Source organism: Staurois parvus, unplaced genomic scaffold (assembly GCF_062004578.1).
Source record: "Staurois parvus isolate SC_StPar_1 unplaced genomic scaffold, SC_StPar_1.0 ptg000059l, whole genome shotgun sequence".
Taxonomy (NCBI): domain Eukaryota; kingdom Metazoa; phylum Chordata; class Amphibia; order Anura; family Ranidae; genus Staurois; species Staurois parvus.
Genome location: NW_028317855.1, coordinates 9174863 through 9187608, shown reverse-complemented (window position 1 = coordinate 9187608; position 12746 = coordinate 9174863). Strand labels below are relative to the sequence as shown.

Here is a 12746-nt window from a genome sequence, read left to right as displayed (position 1 = left end):
ATCTCTAGGGATGGATGCTGGCAGAAAGGAGGGTTTTGGTAAGCGGTGCGCCCGGTCAATTGCGATCTCTATGTCAGAAAGTGATGGAAGGAGAATTTTGATGTATTGCTGTATGTATGGTAGTAAGTCGTCGTTGGCGACAGATTCAGGAACCCCTCTGAACTTAATGTTATTGCGGCGTGATCTGTCTTCCAAGTCGGCTAGTTTTTGGTTGATTTGCTCAATATCGGTTGAGTGGTCAGCATGTGCGTCAATCAGGTTGTTATGCGCCGTGGTTAAATCTCCCGTGCTATTTTCAATGTGGCTTATTCTGTGTTCCTGTTGTTGTACTATAGTCGATAGCTGGGTGAGTGACGTAAAAATATTGTTGTGTAAAGATTGACGCAAAGATGTGAGCATGCTCTTCATGCATAACTCCGTCAGAGGCATGTCAGACGCAGGGAATGCGTCTATGTCAGGCATGGCCGAATAAGATGATTGTGACGGGGGGTTTGAGGCCTGAAATACTGTACAGGGGACCTGATCTAATCGTGGCCTGGATTTAGCCGGGCTGAGTGATGTAGGGGACAGTGGGGGTGACAACTCACCAGGGTCCCCTGGGTAGAGCGAGTGCTGCAGCCTGGAGTCCTGTTGCTGGGACCTGTAGTCCTCCTGCTGGGCGCTGCTGCTGTCCCCCTGCTCACAGCCGCGGGCGCCATCTTGGATTCTCGGCCCGATGGCCGGGAAGAATTGGGTTAATTTCCCGGGTATATCGGAGGTTTTTTTCCTCCGTGGCATGGATGAGGAGGTGCGGGCACTGTATATAGAGGCAGCGGAGCCTATGTGGAGTCCCAGGGCCGGTGTGAGCCGCTCAAAGTCTGGCGGGTGGACGGCGCTGCTCTCAAAGCACGTCCACCATCAGAGCCGGCCGCGCATGCGCCCCCTCCCTTTCTTTTTTTTGAGCTCCTATCGAGATCAAAATGCCCCTGATATACGCCTTATGAGCTTCCCAGATTGTCGCCAGAGATATCCCTTCCGTTTCATTGAGCGTAAAGAATTGCTCAATCTCTTTCCCTAATCTTATCTCCACCTCTGGGTCTTGAATTAGTGTTTCATTTAATTTCCACGTGTTGCTTCTATTTTCTTCCTTTCTCCTTTTTAATTTCACTATAATAGGTGCATGATCTGATAACGACATTACTCCGATCTTTACCTGGGATTCCAAGTATCTATGTTCTATCATTATGTAATCAAACCTTGAGTACATCCCATGTGCCGAGGAAAAGATGGTATAGTCTCTGTCCATTGGATTTTTAATTCACCATGTTTCCATCAATTGACACCAATACAACCTTTTTATGGTTGATTTTAGACTATTGCCTCCGTCCCTCTGCGTACATGAAGATGTATCCAGCCATGGATCCATACAAAAATTTAAATCTCCTGCCACAATCGACCCTTCTTAAAATCCATAAGCCTTCTCATGAATTCCACCAAATAGGCCATCGGATTTCTATTAGGACAATAGATATTGACAAGAGTGCATTCAACTCCCTGCAATTTACTTTTCAAAAATATATACCAACCTTCTGGGTCAACCATTCTATCATCTACCGTGAAACAAAACTTTTTTGCTATCCTAATTGCCACCCCTTTTGCTCGTTTAATGGGGGAGTCTGCATAGAACCATGTAGGATAGTATTTCGAAAATAGCTGGGTCTTTGTATCTTGGGATAAATGTGTTTCTTGTAGGAACACCACATCTGCCGAGTATTGATGAATTTCCTTAAGGATCTTTTAGTCATGGTGTTCAATCCTTTAACATTATATGTTATAAAGTTACATACGTTCATCAACTTTCCTCAACTGATCTCCTTCTAGACCCATAGCACAAAGAAGAAGCAAATATATACAAATTAGAACAGCAAATATTTTCTTCCAGGTGACCTTTATCTTCCCACTCCCCCCCTCTCCTCCCCCCCCCATACCCTTTTCCTCTACGCCCTCCCTCCCCCTTCCTTAACCCCTTGGCCCATATTCTAGCCCGAGAATCTGTTGTGACTAATTTCACTTTTGATTCCTATTCGGGGTAGGACTCGGATCCCTGACACCCAGCTATTATTTAAGTCTCTCGTTGCCCCTCATAAATGAAAACAATAAACAGTAAAGAGTGGAGGGGGGAAAAAAAGGAAAGAAGACAGGGCCTTTCCTCTCCTTTCTCCCTTCACCCCCCCCCCCCTGTCCCCTTCTACAACAACCTTTATGTCCCGCACAGTTGGAGGAAGAATAAAAAAAACCATCCTCTGAAAAACACCAGACTAAAAAACACCCTCTGAAAAACACCAGAAAAAAAAAGGCCCATTGAAAAACACTAGACTAAAAAACGCCCTCTGAAAAACACCAGACTAAAAAAAAAACTGCCCTCTGAAAAACAGTGGACTGAATCTTCCTCTACTTACTTTCTATTTAGAAACCTGTTGCCACTTTTTCCTTTAATTCTACACTCTTTTTGGTCCTTTCGGACCAACCTGGAATGTCTATTATCTGCAAGTCCAGTCTTTCACAAAAGGGCTTTAAGTCTTCTGGAAACCTTAACCTTGCCGACTGTCCGTCTTTCCATCCGATCAAGCATGCTGGGAAGCCCCAGCTGTATCTAATATTCTCCTTGCTCATCAACTCTAATAATGGTTTCAATACTCTCCTTCTAGCTAAGCTCTCTGGTGCTATGTCCTCAAAAATTTGCAAACTAGCTCCTCACTCTTTTATTTCTGGAATTCCACGTAACTTCTTTCATATGTTAGCTTTGTCTTCATAATATTGAAAACTCATGATAATGTCTCTGTGGACTCTGTCTATCTTCAGTTGTTCACTCAGTGACCTTCCCATTTTTGGGTTAAATATTTTCATAATTTCCTCCAATAAATCTTCTCCAGTTGTTACCTCTGGCAAGCCTCTAATCCTCAGGTTATTTCTTCTATCCCTATTCTCTTGATCTTCCATTCTATATGCCATCTTCCTTTGCTCCCTATGCATATCCTCCATTTGCATTTCCAACTTAATTACTCGTGCTTGTGTCTCCACTCTTTCCTCTGCATCCTCTAGCTGAGATAGATGTAGAGTTGCCATTTCGTTCTTTATGGAGGTCTGTAATTTCGCAAACATCTCTGCCATATCTGTTTTTCGTAGGTATTTGCAGAGTTAGACTTTGTTCCTCCATGTCTCTAGAGTCCCCCCCCCCCGCTTCCCATATTAATCAGTTCTTTAGATTGATCTGGATTTGATGATACTAGCGACAGTCTATTTTGATCTTCTTTGTTACTTCTCCGCTCATGTCACCCCCTTGCGTCCTGATGTCTCTCTGGATTGTGACCCTCTGGACTTTTTTCTTGTGGGGGCAGATATTTCTTGATCAAGCTCATTTGGGGGGTTTTTGATCATCCTCCTTTAGCCGATCTACTCTTCATGTTAATACGCTGTTGCTAATACTTTTCTTTTGCTTTTACGTATCTATAACCCTCCCTACTTCCTCTTTCCCTTTTAAATTTTTCAAGTTAAATCATAAAGTCCAAACGAATATTCACTATCCTCAAACTATGAAAAGAACAACATATCAGAATCAGCATTTTCTTTTCTTCCGAACCCCCTCCTTTACTTGTTGCTTTGGCCAGGACCAGGGGCATATTTACCACAAGGCAAACAAGGCATTTTTCAAGGGGGGCAGCACCAGCCCCTGGAAAAGAGACGGAAGAAGAGACACATGTGGCATGGGGAACCGAGAGAGACTGTGGACTGATTGATGGTGTATCTAGAGCCCGCCTCTCATTCCCAGGAATGTTCAGAGCTGTGAAAGTGAGTGTCTTTTCTCTCTTGCCAGGGGGTTGGGCATCTGATGTATGGGGGGGCGATGGTAGTGGAAGGCGTGGGGACAGGAGTGTTGTTGGTCAATGTCAGTCTCTCTCCACGGGCGAGGAGGGGTGGTGTTGGTCGGGGTCAAACTCTTTCTACGGGGGAGGGGGGGTGGCCTCAATTTTTGTGTTGCCTAGGGCAGTACAAAACCTAAATACACCATGGCCCAGGACCCCACATGTAGCTTCTTAATACATCTTGCCATCTACTTCTCATCTATAAGTAAGCTGTGCCAATTAAGATGTCAAAAGGCAGGTTTCATTACTCAACGGGGTCGCTGGTCTCTTCGATTGTAAGGGGGTCACCATTCATGGGGGGGCTGACTGACTTCTAATGGTTTTCTCTGCGGCCTCTGCTCCTCTGCTGTGCATAGAGCGCTCACCACCGGAGCTTCATCTTTCACTGTTCCTGAGCCTAGCACCGGTCTCCTCTCCAATGGTCAGCGTGCAGTGGCTCCCTGGATGCACCCCTTTAGTCACGTGGATCCTCCACTCCAATCGCCTCATCCAGCCGAGCGGAGCCACAGCCAGCCTCAAACCACTACTTTCTCCTCCCAGGTCAGCAGTCAGCACATCCATAGCCCACAGATGAGCCTGACAAGAGGCAGGTTAGAAGGGATCAAAGAGCTCTCCAAAGTTCAGCTGGAGGCTCGGGGGCTCCCACACCTAGCATCCGTCTGGCATCATGTTCTGGACCCTCCCCCACGTTGATGATCTGCTGCCAATTCCTTAATTAATTTTCTAATTATTGATGAATACTACCTTCTCTCATTCCTCTGTTGTGAGAGAAAATGGGGGGAGCTCTAAAATGTAAACACTAGAGTGTTTACTATTGTAAATGCTGTGATTAGTGATCATGGTTTGGACATGGTGCTTACTTAGTAGCTTCAATCCAGGGTTGTCTCTAACAGAAGGTCTGCTCCTTCATCAAATGGCACTCCTTTTCATGGTTGAATGATTTGTATTGTCATTCAACCCACTTCTTTTGAACCCAGGCTACAAGGCATACAAAAAAATTCATGTTTCTCCTCTTTTATGGGGGTATTTATTTTTTATTATGGAATCAAGATTACACATTTGGCAATGAACAAAAAATGTCCCAAATTTAAAAAAAAAACACAAAGAAAAGCACTCAAAACCCCTAAATGTGTCCAGAATTTAAAAAAAAATGTCATGCTCCTTATTGACTCCCATGCATTTTGCCTATAGGCAAAATTTGGCCAAAAAATTTAAGCAAAATTGGTCAATTTTGCTCATGCCTCTTTTCTCCCCTGCTACTTGAATGTTCCTCCGCCTGTTATTAGATCACCTGCCATCTAGAGGGCAGTTCTGACATGAGAAAGCAAAACCTTGCTCCTCTGCCAAAATGGCCACCTCTACATAGATATATAGTACAGAACAAGAAATACTAAATTAAGAAATATTAAAAGATCAGCTGCAGGGAGCCTACAGGCAATACTAGTGACTTGTCTTTTGCCCTTTGCTTGTTGTTTTGGGCAAAGCTATGTTTAAGTCTTTAACCGCCTCCCGCCCGCCATATAGTACAATGACGGGAGAAAGGCGGTTCTCTCGTTCTGGGAGGATGTCATATGACAGCTCGAGAGGAGAGGAGAGCCGGTAATCGGCATCCTTCAGAGGGGACATGTACACTGATCATCAGCGCACTGATGATCAGTGTGCCCTGATGATCTGTGTAGCCCCAGCAGTGCCACCTGTCAGTGTTCATCAGTGCCAGCTGTCAGTGCTCATCAGTGCCACCTGCCAGTGCCCATCAGTGCCACATCAATGCCACATTTCAGTGCCTACAAGTGCACATCAATGCCACATATCAGTGCCCATCTGAGCTGCCTTTCAGTGTCACCCATCAGTGCCAGTCAGTGCCACCTATCAATGCCAGTCAGTGCCACCTATCAGTGCCACCTGACAGTTCCAGTCAGTGCCGCCTATCAGTGCCATATATGAGTTCTACCGTTCAGTGCCCATCAATGATGCCTGTCAATGCCCATCAGTGCCACCTACCAGTGCCTCCTCATCAGTGCCCATCAGTGCCACCTATCAGTGTCCATCAGTGCAGCCTATCAGTGCCCATCACTGCAGCCTCATTAGCACACATCAGTGAAGGAGAAAAATCACTTATTTACAAAAACTAAGAAAAAAACGTTTTCAGTGGTTTTTGGTTTGTTTAAGAAAAAATAAAAAACCCAGAGGTGATTAAATATCACCAAAATAAAACTCTATCTGTCACAAAAAAATGATAAAAATTTAATATGGGCACAGTATTGCATGACCGCGCAATTGTCATTCAAAATGCGACAGCGCTGAAAGCTGGAAATTGGCCTGGGCAGGAAGGGGGTATAAGTGCCCTGTAGGCTAGTGGTTAAGAAGCTGATAAAAGTTAAAGTAAACCTTTCCTAAGGGGAGCATAGTGGCTGCCATTGTTAGCCTTCTGAAAATGGTAGTTGCCTGGCTCTTATGCCCCGCATTCATACTTCTTGAGTTCTTGGTGCAGGACAAACATACATCTTAGGAAAGTCAAATTATAATCAGAAATCTATCCCTGTAGGCCATTTTAATATAGTGAAAATAGCCAACACATAAGAGCACACAGACCTTGTGTAATAAAATCAAATTACAAGTGCTGGGTTAAAAGCAAATTGGCAACTCCCAGTGTTCTAACTTTTCACAGTGCACAATAAGGTACAAGTGATGACAAGAGGGAGCCGATGATGCATTTCATGGGATTACACTCTATCAAGTCTCTTCTCTCGAAATCCATCACCTGCTTCCCCCCTTTCTTTGTCACCACTTGGACCTCCTACCCCCAGAAGTATTGCTGACAGACCGATATCATCACCAATCTCAAAATGCTTGGAATGGGCCTTTTTCTGAGAAATTGACAGCTGTGTGTGTATTACCTCACCCCACTAATGGCCACAGAATGCAGGCTGAATCTAACTGGCTCCCTCTGGCCTGATGTGTGCTGTGACAAGCTAGAACACTATGAGTTGCCACTTTGCTTTTAAGCCAGTACATGCACTTTAATTTTTTTGCTCAAGATTCATGCTCTCTTGTCTGTTTGCTATTTTGTAGTTCTGTGGATACCCTCTATTTTTTGTGAGCAGCAGGATCTCGTGTACCCTCAACCCATGGACTGCCTTTCCCACTCATACGTTCTGTGGACTGTATTGCTTGCTTGTGGTGGACATTGCTTTACTTATAACAGTACTATAAACTTTAGTTCTACCATTTGTATTATCTATCTGTGAAGCCTCACTTACAACCTCCTAACAGTTTCTCAAGCTCCATCTTGCCTTCTGCCTAGGATGGAGCATGTGCAAGGACTAATGTCCCTATTGATACATTAGCAAGCACCATTCTTCTGCTGAGCCCCACACATGCACAGTGTGCTCCCACTCCTGTTGCAGCCACTGAGCTTATCTGTGGCAATCAGAAAGAAAACTGTGTATGTCCAGGGCTCAGCAGAACAGCGCTTGCTAGTGTACAGCCAAGAAATGCCTGTCCTAATGCTCCTCTGTCCTAAAAAGAAGACAGGGCAGAGCTGGAAAAACTATTAGGGAATTTTAGGGGAGGTTTACCTCATTGCAAATATGGCATACAGGTATGGAAATAACATTAAAGCATGTTTGTTAAAGCTAATTACTTTAGAGTTATGTAATGGTGTATGTACTACATAGGCTATTATTTGATAAAGGTGACATAACCCTTTAATGTGCATGTGTTCACTTTATTGCTGTATTATTGGGAAGAATTAGAGAAAAATCCCTCAAGCAGAAAAGTTGGTTATTAATACACCCTGTATTATAAAGTTCCATTAGTGCCTTGCTTTCTGCTTCACCAAAGTCCCATTGCATTATGATTGAGTGATAAGTGTTAGACAAACCATTTTCCTTGTCATTGGCTAGATTTTTTAAATTGGTTGCATTAATGAAACCTGCAAACGTCAAACAATACGGTTACTTCTGACTTGTAGTTTTGCTAATGAAATTAATGCCACTTAAATTGAAGGTGTCAGCCAGATTGATGGACAGTGCCACAAATCACATATTAATAGACAAAAACCTAAACCATTTTAAGTGTTTTTATCCAGTGACTTGATTTATATTTTGTTTAGATATGAAGGGTCACTTTTAGGATTTGAAGATATCATACTCTGTGGCATTTAGAGGCATAGTTTTATATTGTATATGTGCACAAAATCTAAAAAAAAAAATATTTTAACATAGCTCCAGTATATGCACATTCCCCATATTATGTCACTTTGAAAATACTACAAGTGCTGGAAATGCCCAACAGCTCTGTTTTGTAATTTCTCTATAAAATATAATGAATAAAAATAATTAAAAAAGAAATACTATGAGTACTGTACTGAAAATGATGTGATGATCTTGCTAGGAATGCAATCTGCTTGTAAGGGGCAGGCAGATGGCACTCTCTTCATATTCCCGTCCTCATTCGGTGCCAACGAGGGTTACATGGGAGGCCTGTGATGGAAAGTGGTGCCCGACCCCTGCCCTTCTCACCAACTTGTGACAAAGGACCAGCCAATCTCGCACAGCTCTGCCACTTGCATAACAATGCCACTCTCAGCTGCACCCTGCACAAAGATTTTCCAGCTCCCGTGACCACAATCTATGTGCCAGCAGCCTGAGAGCGATTGTTACTGGGCTAGGTTAATTACACAATTAACCCTTCACACTGCTACCATCACCTTTTTACAGAGAAGGAGGAAACTCACAAATCCTAGCAATAACAGTATGATTTTAGCATAATCGTCTGCAACACACACTGTCACCACAGACAGGGATATTCAGAGGATTATTATATACAGTAGCACTCTTTAAGAGACAGTGATACTAAAGTTTGCATTAAACGCTGTACAAACAGTTTCAACACTTTTCAAAATAGGGTTTATTCCTAAAAAGGTCAAATGGTGCATTTTTAAAATATTTACAGAAAAAGATGTTACAAAGACATAAAGAGAACAATAAAGCAACAGAGAAATAAAAGGAAGGAGTTAAGAAGGCAGAATACTTGCAAAGTCCTGGTTTAGCAGAGTCCAATTGTCCGAGCAAAAATGTTGCCTTGGCTCTTAAGTCCGTTAAGATGTTTCTTGATTGATGTTAAACGAGAGCTCCCCTTCACAAGGCCTGTCAGTCCTTTTTTTTATGATATGAAAGAGGTGTCGCCTGAGAACAACTGACTAATCATTCGGTTTAGGGGATGGGTGCTAGGAGGTCACCAAGTTTATGACCAATTCCCAACTACAATTTTATATCAATATTAATAACTTCCAGTATGTGCAGGTGGTATTCTAGCAACTGGCATATTAATATTCAGAATTATATTTCAAACCCAGCGGTATGAAACACAGCGTACCTTTGTCACCCAGGAGGGAAGGGACTACTTTCTCCCCTTTGTGCTAACATAGTCATGTAGGACTTTGACTGGTTCGGCCTCATATGCCCTATTCAAATTTATACCTAATATCAATGTGCCCAGTTCCTGTTGAATTCTATGAATTGTATGTGGAATTGTTACATGTGGAATAGATGTTTTATGGCACACTCTGCATTCCTAGAACTCTAATGGCCTAACAAGTCATGTGTGATGGCTGGACTGAGTTATTGTTTTACGATAGGGCAGAGGAAAGTGGCTTTCATGGTTCCTGAAAAATAGACATCCTGCCAAGACTAATTAGCGGTTTACAGCTCTGGAGCTGCATCTATTTGTGCTTTATTTAAGCTAAGAGGCTCTTTTGAAGTTCGTTACAAGTTAAAGCTACAAATTCCATTTTCAAGAGGAGGGAGGAGGGGAGAAAGATGATTGTTCATGAAAAACAAAATGGTTGAGACCTTAACAAGATGGCTGTCACGTACAGCTTCCATGTCTCTATTGCGCATAATCGTTACAAGGCCTACCCCAGGGTAGGTTCTTCTGGCCTACGTAGGCACCTTGAACAGGGTCACTGCTGTACACATGGGGTACCTTTACTTGAAAGATGACTGAACTCTAATAAACTCTTTTGATAATAGTGTACACCACCGTGGTCACTGTTGCATTTAGGAGGAACACGCAGAGCCAATGCCCTCTCCACCTGTCCAACATATCTCTGCTATTTCACTCCCAGTAATGGAATGGGGTCCCACTATGCACCTAGAGCAGCACTCTGCATGCTAGACATTTTTTACCCTTGGTAACCATGTGTTTGTACTCCACACTGTGTTGACACCTATGAAGCGGTTTTCAAACCTCAATGGGTTTCACTGACCCACGCTGTAGACTATGTGTAGAAAGTGCCGGTTACTTGAATTATTCCTCTTTAGTAACTTCCAACTGGGCAAAGGCAAATTTTCAAAAGCTTTACTGCAAGATCTTCAGTACAGCAGATTAACAAACAAAATCTTTTCTCTAACTAACCCTAACAAGGCTTGTGCCTTCCCCAACATTTCTTCACATGATGAAAGTCCATTTATGGCAGAATTCCAGCATTGGTGTCTTTGGGCATTTCATCACAGTGACCCCTTGCTCTGTAGAGGTTCTTCGTTCCATAGGTGTTCCAGATTTGGCAGATAGCTGTGTGGACAGACCCTGGTGATGGCAACATGTCAGATAAGACACACACCTACTCACTTGTTGCATGTGAGAGACTCTCCAAGTTCGATCCCTGTCCCATTTTTATATCGTACAGGAGAAGTGGGTCAGACCCTAGAAAGCCCACTAAGAAAGATTTGGGAAACATGTTAACACTTACCCTTCTGGCTTGGGCAGCATAAAACTTTACCTGCCTACAAACTTTACACTTCCTGTTGTGGGGTGACAACACTGTTGCTACTGCACAGAATTAGCAGGACCTCGGAGAGAAACAGCAGACACTATGGGAGGAGAGTAAATGCTGAGAATGTACACACTGGGAAGTTGTGGAGTTGAGGAGAGAGAGGAACTGTGCTGACAGAATACAACTATGGCAGCAATGACAACACTGCTTGAGATGTCATTGCAGCAGTGGCAGCATTGTCAGACTAACTCAAGAAATTAGATTCTGTTTGCATTTCTTGCAGGATCTTCAGGTATTTCTCAGTACTAGCTGCATAATTTAAAAAGGCAAAAAAAATGGGAAATTGTGTAAAGAGGCACAGCTGTGTGAAGCCTAGAGTGACAACACTGCAGTAAATTCACTGCAAGCCCTACCATGTTTCCACCCTTCTGGGAGAAGATTGGTGTGCTGGCAGGATAATCTGTTCTTGGGGAAGACCAGTGGATTGGCAGGATCACCAGATATTTTATCTACGACAGAAAGGGAATAATGTGAAATAAGGGAGTTATTTTTTACTTAATTGTAGTGATTGTTTAAGCTAAAAAATTTGTGTATCTATTTTAAATGGGTTAATAAATGAGCAACTAAAAAACACTTAGGGGTTATTCACATGGGCATAAAAAATGCCACATGCAGATATGTCCAGCTTGAAATTTTGTAGGCATCTGTACACACTGCAGTATATTCGACAATGAGCTCACACCTGCACTTGCCAGTGTAATGTTGCACTGCATTCAGAAGCATAAAAAAGAAAAATAGATCAACTGTGTGCAGGGCCATATTTTGGTCCATATTTTACGCTGTACACATGTAACTTTGTGATGTAGTTTACATTCGTACACCATACAGCATACATGAACTCTATTGGCCACCGCTGCAGCTCAGGGTAACATGTAAATATCACTAATATGTAGGCATCAGCACCGCCATCACTGATTAACTATTGATATTTACATATCAGACCTAATGAGTCTTTCATGCTGAGGCAGCACATGCGCAGAATAACCTCCACTGATCCTGAATGACCTTGGGTGATGTCATTCTGTGCATGAATTCATGTAAACATCAGTAGTGTGTAATCAATGGTTGCAGTGCCACCATTACACATTGTTGATATTTTTATGTTGGCCCTGAGCAGTGGTGGTGGCCAATAGTGGCCATATGCACTGGATGCTGTATGTATTTAAATGCTAGCACAAATGTCACATGTGTAAAGTGTACAGACAAAGGGCAGTACACAGCAGAGAGAGGCTTAATATATGTGATGGACAAGATCAGGGGCGGACTGACCATTTGGAAACTCAGGCACTGCCCGAGGGCCTGGGGTCAGTAGGGGGCCCCATGAGATGCCCCTGGTACCTTTTTTTCTAGGTTTTTTTGAGTTTGGGCAAGGACACAGGGGCCCCATGATCCCCCATTGCCCGGGGGCCCCATGAGTTGTCATTCCGCCCCTGGACAAGATACAAACATACAAAGGAAAGCTAAAGTTTAATTGGCTGATATTTTGCTTTTCCTGGTTTACTGGTTCCTCCCTCTACTCTACCTGATACTTAGCCTCCATGATTGAACTGAAAACCAGTAAATGATAGGCGTGGCCCAAGGACAGTTCAACTGGGGGCAGGAGCTTCTAGATGTGGGGCTTCTAGATGTCCTCCAGCCAGGATATGATAATTATCTGACTTGTTTCAGCTTCTAATGAACACTGTGAAATTCTTACAGTGGGAGCTAGAGTAAGCAACTTCAGTACAGCAAAGGAGCCAGTACAGCTGTGCAAGACTGAAGGTGAGGCTGGCGTTCAGCTTGAAGAAGTCTAAATGACACTTGAGAGAAAATGAGAGATGAATTTACAGAGATGAGAACAAACCAGGGCAACTAAAATGAGAGAGAAATACACCTAAAATATGTGTCCTGGCACTAATTACTTTTCTAAAGAGCTTACATATACTCAATCAGTAGTGAAGCTTCCTATTCAAAGTGACTTTCCTGGAATTACTGTGGGAAGGGATCTATGCTGTCTGAGGCTCTTT

General features: G+C 43.1%; 1 protein-coding gene across 2 annotated transcripts in view; it reads left to right on the top strand.

Moving 5' to 3' along the window:
• PACRG (parkin coregulated) overlaps window positions 1-12746 on the top strand; it is an 816916-nt gene that overhangs the window by 208490 nt on the left and 595680 nt on the right. The window lies entirely within an intron of this gene.